General features: G+C 38.2%; 1 protein-coding gene and 1 pseudogene across 4 annotated transcripts in view; both read left to right on the forward strand.

Moving 5' to 3' along the window:
* Window positions 1–11,174, forward strand: part of ETFDH (electron transfer flavoprotein dehydrogenase) — a 37,110-nt gene that overhangs the window by 1,311 nt on the left and 24,625 nt on the right. The gene's annotated exons all lie outside the window — the stretch shown is intronic.
* LOC131758580 (protein Hikeshi pseudogene) lies at window positions 9,560–10,141 on the forward strand (annotated as a pseudogene).

Below are 11,174 nucleotides of genomic sequence, written 5' to 3' on the forward strand. Positions count from 1 at the left end.
TGTTTTATTCGCAGACACACTGAGCACTTAAGCCCAGGAGACAGCCTCTTCAGATATAGGTCTGAGGGACTGTTCTGAAGAGGTCAAGGAGAAGCCAAGATGCAGAGGAGTTTTTGTAAAAACAAACAAACAAAAGCAAAAAAAAAAAAAAAAAGCCAGGTAGTTGGAACATAAAAGATTACTGCTCGTTAGTGAAAACCAGATATCTCAGGTTAATGAATTCAGCATTCTGGCAGGTATGGGAAGATGCAAGAGGCTGGTCTCATTGAACTCATTCCTTTGATGTGCACCTTTGCTCTCTGGGGCCAGTGTCCTGCTTCTCTCCTTCCTGAATCTCCCCACGGTGACAGTTGGGACAGCTGCAGTGGCTGAGGGCTTGATGACTCCAACATCCTTTGTTTACTGAGATGGCAGGTGATATTCTTTGTCCACAGTGCCTCCTCCTGGTCATAAATTTGACCAATGTTTGGGAGTCATTTCATGACCAGTTTTTGTCCCATGGTGCATGGAGGGCTCATTCCCAGATCAGGCGAAGATTCTGTTGATAGGCCACCCAATGTGTTATTTTGGGGATCGGGCCCTGTTGGTAATCTAAAATTCTCTGCAGCGCCTGTCTTACTAGTTTATGACGATCCAGAAGCTGTTTTCCCTTGTTATTTCTTCCCATATCTAAAGTTGCACTGTTAACAATTATTCTAGAGTTATGTATGTGATCAGCTGTCTTAAGACATCATTGATTTTGTTGGAGGCCTGGTTACACATTGGGTAATGCAAGAGAAAGCAATCTTATAGAATAGACAGGATGTAAGTAATACAGCTAATAACATTAATAAGGTCATAGTGCAGCAGAGAGAGGGACAAGTCATAAGTAATTTGAAACTAACAAGAGAGCAAATTAAAACAATGATTAGTATAACTAGTTGTAATCTGGTCGAAATAAGCCATCAAGTCCCCAGGGGAGCCAGCTGGAGAAGCCAAATTCTGGAGGGATCAGGTAGAGAGAAAAAGAAATGTTTCATCTTCGTTTACAAAGGTATATTTAATCAACTTGTGGGTAAGTGTAAGAAGAAAGGTTTTCCAGCTCAGTGGTATGATCTAAAAGTTGTCAGAAACTTGTATTTGTCAAATAGTGCTTTTTGTAAATCTTCTTGAAGATCTTCATTATATAAAAGCATCAGAGTAAAACAATGATTGTCTAAAAATGACAAAAGACTTAATATGGCATGGTTAAAGATCTGATTACAATGCAATTGACAAGAAACTTGGATATTTCTGTGACAAACAACATTTTAAGATAATAACTAGAATTATGACTGATAGCATTATACCAGGACATATCAGACTTTTAGGAATTCTTTACAAATTTTGGAATATCTATATGAATGACATCTAACCTTAGGAGGTATTATCACCACTTATTTGACAGTGTTTCCCATGTAAGTTAACAAACTTAGTTTAATATCTCTCTTCGAAATATCTCAGGATTCCTTTCAAGCATCTCAGAGTTAGCTGGGGGTCAGAAGAACTTTAGTTAGAATTTTCTATTTGGGAAGTTTGTCAAAAGTATCAAAAAGGTTTCAAAACACTTGGTCAAATAGGATCATAGGTCACTGTGAAACAACACTTATTCACTTTACAAAAGTGACAAAATACTTCAAAAGCAAAAACAGATCACTTAGAGGCACAGAAAATCAATCTCTTATCAAAAGCAGTGAAAACTTTGTTCTCTTAACAGAGAGAGGAACCAAGTCCAGTCCTACACCAGCCTACTTTTAATAACAAAATCCATTTACCTAATTAAATTTAATCTAATCCCAGCCTGACCATGTCTAGAACTCCTTTTCAGGGCTCCCTTTCTGCAAACCTTCCACAACTTTCTGTGTTCATATTAGTTTGTTCCTTAATTTTTTTATCCAGAAGTAAATATCTCTAGGACAAAATCACCCTTCTTTTTCCAACAAATTCATTTCTATTATTCATATCTTCTTTTGCTCAGAACATACTTCCTAGCACACTGAAATGTTTCCCTTAATATTTTTAGTAGCTTTGATTACATATTACAGTTTTAACCCTTAAAAACCTTAATCTTTAGCAAAAACTGAAAAGGAGCAAGTCATTGTGAACTGTTTGTTCACAAACAGCATTTCCTGATTAGAATTATCTATAACCGCTAGAAACATACATCTTCTCATAGCATAATTTCTTTCCTCAGTGTGGTACAAGACATGTGTCCAATAAACCCAAACATCTTCAGTTTCCCTATCGTAAGGAGACAAAAGTAGGTAGATTTAGACCTGTTTAGCAATTAACATTCCAGTATTTTATCTTATTTGAAATAACCTGGATATTCAATAAAGTCCCATCATTTAACTTGTCAAAACTCAAATTACCAAAAATCTGAAGAAACTATTTTAAGATAGACATACCCCAAACATAATTATTCCTGAAGAGTTCACCTGAAAACTCTTATCTCATTTACCTTTATTTTGTAACTTACAAAAATCATACTATTTAATTTTTTGTTGACAAACTCTGTTACAAATAACATGAACTTATGACCTTCAGTAAACCTAGGTACAATAAAAGTAAGACATGTCTGTACTGACTAAACCAACAAGCTTAAGATAGCTTTAATATCAGATATCAATTTAATATTGAATATTTCCTAGATCATGTGAACCCAAAATTCACTCCAGCCAGTTTATTTTACATTTAGAAATATTAAGTTTGTAAGTGCTTAAGTCAATTATATAGAGCTCTTTTATAAGTTTAATTATGATAATATTATCCAGAGTTTGAGATATCTCATATGTAATATACACCCAGACATATAAACAGACAAAACTAGAGATCGCGTAGCTTCACTCTAAAAGCTTAGTTATGAATCAGGTATTACCATATAAACTCACTAGTTTATAAGTAACAGTTGGAATAAGTTAAATTTGTTTGCTCAGATGACCAAGGCTTCACTATTTGTGGAAAAGACTTAAGATTTGTATTTGACCTTAATAAACCTTTAAGGAGGCTATGAATTAGATTTTGGGTGAGGAAACCTTTCCAACAGTTTGAGTTGTAAAAGGCCTTTTTCCCCTTTTTTTCCCCCTTGGTTTCAGGTTTTACCTGTTTGAGCTAATTAGGCTCAGTCTCAGGTCTTTGTGGGCTGTATTTACATTTCTGATTTGTAGAGATTTGAAAGATACATCTGCTCCTAATTCTCCAAAGAACTGATCTGCCACCTAAATGATATTAAAAGATTGATTTGCCCAACTATACTTACTTTATGTGCTTTTGTATCAGAAGATTTCCAACTGAACTGAAAATCCAGAGTTCCATGTTCTAGAGCTTTAGGATGTAATTTATCATGACTTCAAAAGCTTGTATAAGGTATTAACAGCGGCCCTCGTTTTGAGTGCACAGGGTAGACCCAGAGCAAAATGTCTATTATCATTTCAGTTGACCCCTGAATATTAGTTCCCAGTTTTTACTTTATATTGTATGGGCTCAGGTAACCCTATTGGTTTCCTTTCATATGTTTAATATTTCATGAGAGCCAAATTCATATGCCCTGTCTTATAATACCAAGTAGAGGAAGCCCAGTGAAACGTGTCTATCCCACAATATAATTCAGCAAAAGAGATGTAAACATCTTATATAAAGCCTATTTAAATATACCAATTTTTATAAACTTTCATCTCAGTTCTGTCAACTTTTATACCTTTAACTTTGGTTTCCATTAGGACCCAATCAACAGGCTTTGGTCATACAAGGAGTCAGTCCTAGAAGCTTTCTTTCATTCCCCAACCATTTTATCTATTTTGTTTAAAAGGCTCTGGGGTCCCTAGTGAGGGGTTGAACCAAGGGACTCAGGCCCTTTTGTCACTCTTTTCACTTGATTAGTTACCCTGTTGCCCCAAGTAACTGTTGGTCAGGTATCTAAATGTAATTTTCTTCCAGCCTTTTTAAATATATATGTTTTTAAACCGGGTAGAGTGGACTTGTTTTGGGCCCTTTAATGTTGGGAACCAGTAGGGGGTCCCTTTGGCCCATCATCCTTAGGTAGTGTTGCATCAAAACCTTTTGTTTTAATCCCACTAACATCCATTTAATTTATCCCATTTATTAATAACCATCTGTGGATTTCTTTATTTGGGGGGTACCAGTCTCTAAAATTTCCACCTTGTCAGGAAGAAGCCTCTAGACTTTTCCCTTCGGTTTTTTTTTAACTTCCATGTTAAACTAGTTAACATTAATTAGCCTAATGCTTTTATTAGCATCTGTAAGACCCATTGAGGGGAAGCAGAGACCACAAATAAGTCTTCCCAAACAGTTTTTTTCTTTGTTTGTTTTAAAGGAGTTCTTAGGTTAATCATTATATATGTCTTTTTCCACCTTCTAATTTGTTTTTTTCATGGGTACCAATAAAACAGCTGCTCACTATGAGAGCGCTCTAAAATTTTACCAGTTTAGAAGTATCTCCAATTTTACAGTATCTATCATCTGGCCCTTAATGAGGTATATCTTAATAGTGACTCAAACCAATAAAATGCAAGAGGCTTCCCAATAAGAGAGCGTGGAGGGTGCCACCTAAACAAGATCCAAAAGGTTTACTCCCAAAAATAGTCTAAGAAAGTAAAGGCCTTCATTGAACAGGCTGACACATGAAGGTTAAGGTGGCAAAAAAAAGTCCCTGAGAGTTGGCACAGACAGAAGACTGCTCGGCACCCCATTGGCTGACAGATGTACACCGTAGGTTACCTTCTGGACGGCAGAGATCACGTTTAAAAACACACAACACCAAAGATCAGGTAGAATATTTACATCTCAAAGACACAGGAAGGGAAATGCAAGTTACCCCTAGAAGGACTTTTGTTACTTTAAGGTCAGAATTCTGAAAAGGTGTTTTATCAAGCCGGTTTTCTCTAACTTAACTGTGCACAATAAAAAAGCCCCATCTTTGTCATTTTCGAGGCGAGATTTCCTTTAATTCCCAATTAAGTAAGTACTTGTAAGTATAAGGTTTGTACGTACATAAACCTGGCTGGAGTCTTAGTTGGAGACAAATATATTAGGCCAGCCTCTCACCTCATCACCCAGTCCAGAGCCCCCAGTGTCTTTCAGCTTGGGAGCCAGGTGCCTGTTATATACCACCACATAAAACTCTGGGTCATCAACCAATAATCTGGAGCTCTGAGAACCCAGGGGAGACTCACCCAGATTTGTCTGGAGTCTCTCAGGAGGTGGGTGGACAGAAGAGGCCTCTGCTGGTACCAAGACTCCCATTCCTCGGAGAGTTCAGGTGAAGAAGTCAGCTCTAGGTCCCTTAGTGGTCGCCAGACTGTCAACTGGGGGATAAAAGAGCACAATGTAAAAGTTGAGAATTATGTTTTATTCAACAGACATTCTGAGGACTACAGCCCAGGAGACAACCTCTGAGACAGCTCTGAGGGACTGCTCCAGAGACATAAGAGAAGAGCCAGGATCTGGAGGAGTTTTTGCAACAATAACAAAAAACAAAAACAAAAAAAAAACCCCAGGTAGTTGGAACAGCAAAAGATTACTGCTAATTAGAGAAAACTAAAAATCTCAAGTTAATGAATATAGTGCTTTTCTGTATGGGAAGATGCAGGAGTCTGGGCTCACTGAAATTATTCCTTTGATGTGCACCTATACCGTCTAGAGCCTGTATCCTGCTTTTCTCCATCCTGAATCCCCTCAGGGTGCACTCCTGGGGGCAGCTGCATGGCCTCAACATCCTTTGTTCACTGAGATGACAGGCAACATTCTTTGTCCACAGTTTGCTTTATGATTTTGGAATATCAAAGTAATGGGACGCTATCTGCCCTAGTCTTAATTTAGTTGAAATCATTCTTGGGTCAAGTGCTATCCAAATTCCACCCAGATTACTATTTCTGTTTTCATTGGGTATTTAAATCATTGCCATTTCGTAGCCTGGTGTTAGCACTCCTGGCATCAAAGAGATGGACATGGAATTGCCATCTGTGACTTTGTATGGTGATGTTCTGAGTTCACGGGACTTCTTGACCTCACTTCTCTACCACAGTTCAGCCAGTGTATCTAAGTGTTTAAATCTCTAAAATGAAGAATCAGATTTTTTTCAGAAAAGAGGTAAAGGTTGTGACTTTTTTTTTAACCCCCCTGGAGCAGATCAGACTACCCAGTTCCAAATACTTTCAAGAAAATCCTTAGCTGTATAAGTAATGGAATTTCAGTTTTGTCTGATACCAAATCATCAGTTTTCAGAAGCAAATAATAGCTTCTATACACTGAACTACAATGCATCATAAAACAAATTTGTCTTTTATAATAAGTAAATATTCTTTTGAATGATGATAATACTATATTTGAACACTGGAACTGGGCTCTCCTATAATATCTTTATCATTTTTTCAAGATTTAGGATAGGTGAAGGGATAACTAGGTTTTAAAAAATTATTCCCAATATTATAGTTTTTATTATGCTATTTTCCAGTAGAGAAAATTAGTTACCTTGACACTTTTTTTTGAGTGACTGTCAAAAACAGATTTTTGGTGTTTAAGAGGCTTTAGGGGTCAGTCGCTTCATATCTCCTCCCCTCCTGCATTCATCATAATCTTTAATTATTGATTGATGCTAGGTTTTTACTTTTTTAAAAGTCATTTTATTGGAAAGAATGAAACATAAAAATATATCAGTTATGCAGTGAGGTGCTAAATAAAAATAATTAGCCTATGCCAGGCTGACATCTCTCCTTTTAATCAGAAAAGAGAGAAAAAACTTGTTTTCAGGTTTCATTACTTGAGAGATCATTGCAAGTCCAGTTGTAGTCTCAGAGTTGACTGGTGTTGGGGGAATTGAGGGGGGATTGGCTGGGATCATCTGACTTTCTCTGCTGTGAATGGGGGTCGTGGTGCCCCACGTATCTCATAAAGTCATGAAGAGGACAATGTGGTATTAAAATGGAAAATTCCTGTGTGCTCCGTATGTCCATGAGAATGCAAACTTTATTATATATTCCAAATCCATGCGAAAGCCTTTGTTGATCTTTACTATTTAGTTGTTCCATATTTAGAAATTTGTTCGTATGCAGATAGATGCTTCATTCTGTTGATAAGATTGCTCTATAACCCAGGAATTCGTTTTAGGAAATTAACACCAGGGATTTGCAGATACCTGGATGATAGTTAAAATTGTAATTAGGAAGGTACCTATCCCGTTAACAACTGTGTGTTAACCACTTGCTTTGTGTAAGACATTCTAGATCCTACGCGGTAGTATTTCCAAGGCAGAGACTGACCATAAACTTTAGAGCTGGTGGAGTGGGGAGGGTTCATAACTTACTGAATTCAAACACAAAGTAGACAGACTCCAGAGCCTATTCACTTAACTGCTGCCTTTTTCTTCGTTGTCTTTTTGTTTTGTTTTGAATTAATAAACTTTATTTTATTTAGCAGCTTTAGGTTGAAAGAAAAATTGAGTGGAAAGTACACAGGGTTTCCATATAACTTTCTCCCTTTCCCCATTAACATCTTGGACTGGTGTGGTACCTTCGTCGCAACTGGGGAGACGTTATTATTAAAGTTCATAGTTTACATTAGGGTTCACTCTGTGTGTTGGACAGTCTGTGGGTTTTGACAAATGTGTAATGATGCGTATCCACCATTAATTACATTGTCATACAGAAGAGCCTCGCTGCCCTTCCTCCCTCTTCCTGAACCCCTGATACCCACTGATCTCTCACTGTCTCCATAGCTGTGCCTTTTCCAGAATGTCCTAGAGGTGGAATCATACAGGATGCAGCCTTTTCAATATGCATTTCCATTCTTCCGTGTCTTTTCATTTTTTAGCCCTGAATGATATTGCGTTGTATGGATGTACCACAGTCTGTTTATCCATTCACCTATTGAAGGACATCTCCCAAGTTTTGATCATTAGGAATAAAGCTGTTATAAACGTTCATGTGAAGATTTTTTTAAAAATCTGGATGTTTTGTTTTATTTTACTGTGATAAGAACACAGCATGAGATATACACTGTCGACAAAATTTTAAATGTACAATGCATTATTGTTGACTAGAGGTAAAGTGTCATTCAGGAGGTCTCTAGAGTTCATCTTGCTTGACTGTGTTTTTTTGTGTGGATGTTAATTTTCAACTCATTTTCGCAATTGCAATTGCTGGATCCTATGTTAAGGGTATGTTTAGCTTTGTTAGAAACTGCCAAACTGTCTTCCAAAGTGTCTGTACCATTTTACGTTCCCACCAGCAGTGAATGAGCGTTCCTGCTATTCCACATCCTCTTAGCATTTGGTGTTGGCCATGTTCTGGGTTTCGGCCATTCTAATAGGTGGGTAGTGGTATCTCATTTTAATTTGCAATTCCCAAATGACACACACAAGATGTTCAGCATCTTTTCCTGTGCTTATTTTCCATCTGAATATCTTCTTTGGTGAGGTGTCTGTTCAGATCTTTAGCCTATCTTTTAATTGAGTTGTATGTTTTCTTTCTTGTTGAGTTGTATGAGTTCTTTGTATATTTTGTGTGTCAGCCCTATATCAGCTTTGTGTTCTGCAGATATCTTCTTCCAGCCTACAGCTTAGCTCTTCATTCCCTCATGTTGGCCTTTTACTGCTTTTGATTTATGATTCTAGCCTGCCTTTTCACAGAGAATTACACTTAAAAAAAGCACTAACCTGTTTAATAATATCATGAGTCCATTATAAATAAGTACTCTAATAAAGGGAAATATAAAAAGGACTGATAGTCAATCAATAAATATTTGTACCTATGTATAGGCTAACACTGGGATCTAGCATACAAAAAGAGAAAGAAGGACTTTAGGAGTATTCTGTCTGCTGGGAAACAGACAAATAAGACAGTTATGTTTATATCACTTTTTTGGTCATATAGATGTTTAAAATTTTTAGTTAAGTGATCTTATGATTTTTGAGATTTTTTTGCCACACTTAGAAAAACCTTTCCAAATCAAAGATTCTTTAAAAAAAAATTACAGTTGTTTTCCCCATAATCTTTTTTGTGTGTGACTGTAAATGTTCTTTTTTAAGCAACAGTTTTATTGAGATACAAGTCACACACCATACAATCACGTCATCTGAAGGATAAGACTCGGTGGTGTTTAGTATATTCACAGAGTTGAGCAACCGTCACCCCAGTGTGTCTTAGAACGTTGCCGTCATTCCAGAAAGAAACCTCATACCCATTAACAATCGCTCCCCAGCCGCTCCAGCCCTAGGCAACAACTGTCCATCCACTAATGGACATTCAGGTCATTTGCACTGTGGGGCTGCTGTGAATAACGTACCTATGAACATTCATGTACAAGTATTTGTGCAGACATATGTTCTCTTTTATCTTAAGTATATACCTGAGGAAGGGGAGGTCAGAGGTCACGGGGGCAGGAGGCGTTCCTGCCGCTGGCCTAGTTGCTGTGTAGCAGAGGGGTAGGCGCCGCCGCCACGTTCTGGAAGGTTCTTGGGCTCGACTAGGGCAGTAGCGCCAGGACTTAGGGTCTCTGCCGGCTGAGTGGAGCCGCCATCGTGTTTGGCCGCTTGGCGGCGGAGAGGCTGATGCAGACAGCTGCACGGCAAGTGGCAGAGGATAAATTTGGTTTTGACTTGCCTGATGATGAAAATATCAACCGTGCTGTGGTTTTTATGCTGGGAACAGTCCCATTTCCTGAGGGAGTGGAAGGATCTGTCTACTTTTCCTATCCTGATTCAAATGGAGTGCCAGTATGGCAACTCCTAGGATTTGTCACGAATGGGAAACCAAGTGCCCTCTTCAGAATTTCAGGTCTTAAATCTGGAGAGGGAAGCCAGCGCCCTTTGGAGCCATGACTATTGTCCGAATTCCGTCTTGCTCAGATTGGAGGTTCCGTGGAATTATTGGACGGTCTGGCTCAGCAGGCTCCTGTAGGTAATGCTGCTGTATCTTCGGCTGACTCATGTACTCAGTTCACACAAAAGACGTTGGACAGCTTCTACAGTTTTGCTTCATTTGATGTCTCTCAGGCCCAGATGACACCACGTCCATCTGAAATGTTCATTCCGACAAATGTGGTTTTGAAATGGTATGAAAACTTTCAAAGATGACTAGCACAGAACCCTCTCTTTTGGAAAACATAATTTGAATAAAATAATTTTTAGTGGAAAAAAGGTATATACCTATGACTGAGTTATATGGAAACTGTATGTTTAACATTCTGAGGAACTGCCAGACTGTTTTCCAAAGTGGCTGCACCATTTTACTCCCCCACCAGCAGTGTACGAGCGTTCCACTTTCTCCACATCCTCACCAGCACTGTTATGTCTTATTGATTATAGCCGTCTTAGTGGATATAAAGTGGTATCGTGTTGTGGTTTTGATTTGTATTTCTCTGATGGTTAATGATATTGAGCATCTTTTCATGTGCTTATTGGACATTTGTTTATCTCCTTTGGAGAAATGTTTGTTCAGATTCTTTGTGTGTTTTTAATTGGGTTGTGTTTGTCTTTTCATTATTAGAAATGAGTTCTTTACATATGCCAGATACAAGTCCCTTATCAGATATATGACGTGCAGATACTTTTTCCCCTTCCATGGCTTATCTTTTCCCTTTCTTGTTGGTATCTTTTAAAAACAAAAAGTTATCATTTTTATGAAGGACAGTGTATCTGTTTTCTCTTTTGTTGCTTGTGCTTTTGGTGTCATAGCTAAGAAACTATTGCCTAATCCAAGCTCACAAATATTTACACCCTTTTTTTTTTTTTTTGAGATAGCACGAGGAGTTCCCGTACAGACTTTATTCAGATCCTTTTCTGTCCAGGACCCCACATTGCTTCAGCTGTCATGTCTTCTCATATCACGTTACTTCAGTGTGGTAATTCCGCTGTCTTTTCTTGTCTCTCGTGACCTGGCACTTGCAGTGTGGGCTGCTCAGGCATTTTGTAGGAGGTCCCTCGATCTGAGTCTGTCTGGTGCTTTCTCTCGATTAGACTAAGGTTGCGGATTTGGGGGAGGCATAGCACAGAGGTGAGGAGCCCTTCTCATCACATCACATCGTGTGATGCCAGTATGTCTTATTGCTGGTAATGGTAAACTTGATCGCTTGGGTAAAGTGTCTGTCATATTTCTCCACTGTAAAGCTAGTATTTTTCCCTGCCTCACTCTACTTGTTGG

This window comes from Kogia breviceps, chromosome 6 (assembly GCF_026419965.1).
Source record: "Kogia breviceps isolate mKogBre1 chromosome 6, mKogBre1 haplotype 1, whole genome shotgun sequence".
NCBI classification, from domain to species: domain Eukaryota; kingdom Metazoa; phylum Chordata; class Mammalia; order Artiodactyla; family Physeteridae; genus Kogia; species Kogia breviceps.